Here is a 6,554-nt window from a genome sequence, read left to right as displayed (position 1 = left end):
CCGATACAGGGCTCAAACTTACAAACCATGATATCATGACCTGAGCCAAAGTCAGACACTTAACCAACTGAGCCACCATGAACCCAAAATTCTTTTTATTTTAAATAACAATAGTTTGTCCTCTAAGAATTATTTTATTATTTTCCATATATACAAATTTGAGAATGGTATAAATTTTGGTAAATAAATTATCCTGTTCACTACATCATTTTTGTAAATATGATTTCTGCAATTTTGTGTCCCTGCCATTACTACTTTGTCATTGTATATGTCCCTAAAAGATTGAACCATTAAGCTGAGTTAGCTCTGACCTTTAAGGTGAGATTAGGGGGAAAAAAAAGAATAGTCCAGTTAAACTGTTATTCAGCCATTTAGTTTAAAAAATGTGGGATTTATTAATTTTATCATTATTATATATACAGAGTTTTTCTTATATAAGATTACTTTAGAATAAAATCTCATGGTATTTGTTTATATGTAAAACCTAGAAAGGTCATGCTTTTGGAGACCTTCTCAGTTATATTTCAGAATCATATTATTTACATTTTTTCATAATGTTAAATGTCATTTTGTTTGCAGGCAGAGAACCAACTTCATTCCTCCATTATATTAATGGAATGAATGAAATTAAAAATGTATCATCAGATTAATGAGCCAGAGGAGAATACCTATTACTACTTTTAGACAGCACAATACTATCGATTTAGAAGGTTAAATGTTTGCTACTGCTAGGTTGTATCACATAAAATGAGGAATAATGAGTTAAGACAAATTATATGTAGTCAATACAATAATGGTTTACATTCTACGTCTAGTTTATGGATTAAAGGAAATACATATATAATATGAAGAGTTGGTGTTTTCTGAACTAAAAATCTTATAAAGCTTATCTATTTCTACTATTTTAATTCACCATGTAAATATTCCCTTCCCTTATCTTTTGTATCTTACCATCCATAGAGTAGCATATATTCCTAATTTAATTTTATAATTTACTGATATATAGGTATTGCCAGGTGAATAACTTATATTAATTATATTGAAAATAAGATATGTCAGGAACATATTGAAATAAAATCAGAAATAGAGACTTTCAAGTTTAAATTTTATTTCTCTGTATATTTAAAATATAGGGGATAGTGAATACTTAATTTATGTGAAGACACTAAATATATTACCATTGAGCCTCATTTAGACTTCAGACATCTTTTATTTTGACCAACTATGTCCAAAAAAATGTGCCTCTAAATGCCTCCATGGATGTTGATCAAATTCCATTTTTCCACGATCCCCAATGCTCTTTATGTCTACTGATTGGTCTGCTTTCGATGAATACATTACCACCTTATTTATAGGTATTTTGAGTTTAGCAACCTCGTTTTTCCCTCAGCAAACTTGAAAGTATAGGTATTATTGTTGTCGTTGTTGTTGTTTTTGATTTTTTAATGTTCGTTTATTTTTGAGAGAGAGAGAGAGACAGAGCATGATCAGGGGAGGGACGAAGAGAGAGGGAGACACAGAATCCAAAGCAAGCTCCAGGCTCTGAGCTGTCAGCACAGAGCCCAGCACAGGGCTCAAACCCAGGAACCATAAGATCATGACCTGAGCCAAAGTCTGACTCTTAACCGACTGAGCTACCCAGGCACCCCAAAAGTATAGGTATTATATACATGCAATCAGATAAAAAATTTTATAACTGTGACATAAAGCATTGATGTATTTACAGTAAGTTAAATATGGTTAGATTGTTTGAACAAAAACTTTAAAAATAGTTTAAAAATTAAGTGTCTTCTGGAAAATAGATAAGAACTATTTAAAACTCTGCCAGTGAACCTAGCTAATCATTGAATTCCCATACATGATAAATATGATTTATTTATTTTATACCTACACATGACAAGATATTAACAAAGTTAACATTCAAACATAATATATGAAAGCACATGACCTTTAATATTGCTTTAAAATAAGCACATCCTCAGTGAACATCTTGGGAAATAGAAATCAATTGCTGCCAAGAAAATTCTCACTTTGTCAGCTTGTTGAAGTGCCAGAATTGTAACTTAACTGAATACCCTATCTCCAAATACAGTCATCTTATAAGGTACTAGGGATTAAGATTACAGCATATACATTTTGGGGGGATGCAATTCAGCCCATAATAACCCCTCTCCCCAAATCATTACATAAATCCATAAAATTACATAAAAGAGAATAGAATAGTGATTATGTAACACTGGGTTATAATCACATATCAAAACCAGGTTATAACACTTCAATTTATGTAATTTAGTTATAATACCTTTGTACTTTGTAAGTGCATTGGTTTTGTGTGTGTGCGTGTATGTGTGTGTATAGTATCAGAAAGACCACACTAGAGTCTCAACTTACAGAGTTTATTCTGTAAAAACTAGGTTATTATAGAGTTAAAATCTAATAATATACATGGTAGTTTGATTTTAGAAGCTGATAAAATTTACAAATTTCCTAATAAATAAAATTTACTTCCCGTTTTTTTCAATTCCAAACTACTTACTTCCTTTAGATTATTGAGACCAATGAGAAAACAAACAACTCCCTAAAACATAATTGAATTTTGTTCTCTTTTATATAAAAAGAGAAAAACCCCTGAAATTTACATGCCATTCCTGAACACTAAAACATTTTTGAATTGGTGATTTGAGTTAAGTTAGCTTTGTAAATTAGAACTGCAAGTAAAGACATTGAGAATTAAGTATAGTGAGAATATACAGGAATGTGTTGTATGTGTGTATGCTGTAAGTTGTTTCATAGTGTATATGTGTGTGTGTGCTATAAATATATATATGTATATATATGATAATATATATAATATAACATATATTATAATATAGATAAATAAGATATATATAAATATATATAAGATATATTAAATATACATATATATATCTTATATAAGTAAGAAAATAAAGAAGAAATCATTTCCTGTATTAAATATCAAATATCAGCCTTTTACTGGCCCAAAACGTGGCTTTCTAAGATTTTTGAATAAGATTCATATTTAATGTAAGTACCTCAAGCTGTTGGAAATATTCTCAAGAAGAAAAAAAAACTGAACTTAGTGCAGAGCCCTGCACATTCTAAAGTGTTTTGTAAATATTTGTTAAATATAAAGATCTTTAAGAGTTACTGTGATGCTGCTATCCAGTTTCCCAGAAATCTTCCCTCTCTAATTAGCTACAACAAAGTCTTCTCTTTTCTGTCTTCTGGGGTCAGCCCTTTGGTGAGGAGGGAAAAAGGGTGCACAATAGGAAACAGCATAAGTGGAATACTGACAACAGGAAAAAAGAAGCCAATAAACCAAACTGAAATCTAATATATCTTATGCTACTCAAGTCCCCTCCAGATCTAAAAGGGCAACTGCTCCCTGGCCCTCAGAAACAGGAGGAAAGGATTATTGTTTGGGTGGAGTGAGATGGCTGAAAGAAGTCCTGAAATATGTTTCCTAACATTCTGGGCTACTGTATTCCTGTTTCAGGTGGTATAGTAAACAATAATGTGCATGTCCCTGTGCTTCGCCTTAATTGATGGCATGAACAGAGCAGCCAGTCTAGCAATGAAGCTGAAGTGTCTCTGGAATGGGGAGGGAAAAGGGGCAAAAGGAACATGTTCAAATCTTTGGATGAATTTTACTATTTTTATAGCATGAATCAGGGTTGTTTGCTGTAGTGTTGACTGAAACTTATCAGTAATCATCAGACATTGTTTTAGTAAAAGTGTAAAGGTCATTTGTTGCTGTTATTTGGATGTAAAAATAATGACTTTATCTTTAAAACTGTAGACGGTACTTAGAGCAGATTGTGTCAGAAAATTGCCAAGATATAGATCAGTTTGGGAGTTGGTGGCAGGAAATTAGAATGAGATACACACGAAAGTGTCAACAGCAGCAAATGTGCATATCTCTGCCTTTTTATCAGTTATTTTTAAGCAGCAAAAAGAGACCTGGGTAAACAGATCTTTAGCAAAGAAAGAGGAAAATCCTACATAGGATTCACAGAGGGAGACATCACCTGAGGAAGTAATCCTAAGTCTTTCCATATTTGAACACATGTAGAACCTTAGTCCTATGACAGATTTTTGAAGAAAATGTATGTTGCATTAAAATTAATTTCATAATGCTATGTTAGTAATTCTCATTTATATTTTTATATATAAAATGATGAATGTTTTAAGCAAACATTCAAGTAGTTTATTCACTCTTATTCCTAAAACAGATGAAGGGAACTCAAAGTTAGTCAACACTTACAAAAATTATATCTCCTTGTGTTAAAAATCAATTCTGTAGAAAACTGTACCATAGAGGACAGCCATGTTTCAGTTAGTGTATAAGCAAGATCTCTGAGAAGGTGCAGTTAATGAATCAAAATTAAGGTTAAAACCTTAATTGAGTGACACCAAACAGAGGAAAAGACGTTTCAAACTGAGTGAATGTGATCTTAGATTATCTGTTCTCATAGCTGTCAAGAGAAAGGACATGGTTAGAAATAAGAAAAGAGAAGCAGCTGGTGGTCCTGGTGCTGCTGGGTTGTGTGTTGTGTAGGAGGGTTGAACCCTCCCCCCCCCCCACTGCCACCAGAGGAACCCCTTGGTCATAGTTAAGTATTAATGATGTCTTTGAACTTTGAGTGGATCTACAATGGCTTCAGCAGTGTGCTCCAGTTCCTAGGACTCTACAAGGAATCTGGAAAACTTGTATTGTTGGATTTGGACAATACAGGCAAAACCACTCTTCTCCGCATGCTCAGTGATGACTGATTCGGCCCATAGGTTTCAACATTAGATCCAACATCAGAATAGCTGACAATGGCTGGAATGACTTTTACAACTTTTGATCCTGGTGGGCACGAGCAAGAACACCAGGATTGGAAAAATTATGTGCCAGCGGTTAATGGGATTGCCTTTCTGTTGGATTTTGCATATCGTCCTTGCCTCATGGAAACCAAAACTGAGCTAAAGGCTTTAATAACTGATGAAACAATATCCAATATGCCTATCCTTATCTTGTGTAACAAAATTGACAGAGCAGATGAAATCAATGAGGAAAAACTCCATGAGATAGTTGGGCTTTATGGAAAGTCCATAGGAAATGGGAATGTGACCCTGAAGGAGCTGAATGTCCACTTCATGAAAGTATTCATGCACAATGTGCTCCAGAGGCAAGGCTATGGTGAGGACTTCCGCTGGTTTTCCCAGTATATTGCCTGGTGTTTGGACAGTGAAAATAAGAGTTTTATTTCTCTTGACTGATCCAAGAATAAAAGGAAGGAAAGAAGGAAGGGAGGGAGGGAGGAAGAAGGAGGGAACAAGGAAGGAAGGAAAAAGAAAAGTAAAAAAAGGAAGACCATGAAAAGTAAGTTAAAACTATGAGATAATGGGGTAATATTCAACTAAATTCTTCTTCTTACAAAAAGTAATCAATCTTCCCAACCCCACCTGTTTTCCTTCCACTAGCTATTGTATTCTGGAGATTTATTATGATGTATCTAGGAATTAATTTACTAGTATTTCTTATGCTTTGGATTTTCTGGCTTCTTGGAATTACAAGTTCGTGTCTTTCATCAATTCTGGAAAATCCTCAGGTACTGCTCTCTAAATTTCACCTTCGACCTGCCTCTTAGAGTTCCAATTAAATATCTGTTAAACCCTTGTTATATCCTCTATACCTCTTAGTCAGTTTTCTGTATTTTATATTTTTATGTTCTAACACACTGTGATCTGACAACATTTAATATTTATATTTTCTGTTAGTTGAATTTGATTTGCTGTTAAAATCATATTTTTTAGTTTGCTTATTTTATATTTCATTTGTAGGTCCTATTTTAATCTAGGTTCTTCTTTCTGTTGTTTGTTTGTTTGTTTGTTTGTTTGTTTGTTTTTGTCTTTGTTCTTTAGTGAATCATCTTTCCTGGCTATAATTTCAAGCTGGCACTAAAAAAAAAAAATTAATCCCGATAAGCCTCATATTTTATTCCTTTTCCCATTCATGGTGCTTCATTTCCTTAAGAGTTAGATCAATATTAATCCTGGTTATACAATTACTAAAAATAAATTCTTTTGAATTAATCTTAGAGTTAAGGTAAATGTCACTTCTTCCAGTGAGTCTCTGATAGGTTCTATCAGGCACTTATGGTTACCGTAAGTTACATAAAAAGTGAATTCATGGGGCGCCTGGGTGGCGCAGTCGGTTAAGCGTCCGACTTCAGCCAGGTCACGATCTCGCGGTCCGTGAGTTTGAGCCCCGCGTCAGGCTCTGGGCTGATGGCTCGGAGCCTGGAGCCTGTTTCCGATTCTGTGTCTCCCTCGCTCTCTGCCCCTCCCCCGTTCATGCTCTGTCTCTCTCTGTCCCAAAAACAAATAAACGTTGAAAAAAAAAAAAACTAAAAAAATTAAAAAAAAGTGAATTCATAATGGATCATAGACCCAAATATAAGATGTAAAACTACAGGGGCACCTGGGCAGCTCAGTCAGTTAAGCATCCAACTTCAGCTCAGGTCATGATCTCATAGTTCATTGAA

General features: G+C 34.0%; 1 pseudogene; it reads left to right on the top strand.

Annotated features, from left to right (window-relative positions):
* The first annotated feature begins 4,647 nt into the window (after positions 1-4,647).
* On the top strand, positions 4,648-5,286 carry LOC115524206 (annotated as a pseudogene).
* The last annotated feature ends 1,268 nt before the right edge of the window (positions 5,287-6,554 follow it).

This window comes from Lynx canadensis, chromosome A1 (assembly GCF_007474595.2).
Source record: "Lynx canadensis isolate LIC74 chromosome A1, mLynCan4.pri.v2, whole genome shotgun sequence".
Taxonomy (NCBI): Eukaryota; Metazoa; Chordata; class Mammalia; order Carnivora; family Felidae; genus Lynx; species Lynx canadensis.
This window is presented reverse-complemented; position numbering and strand designations above follow the sequence as displayed.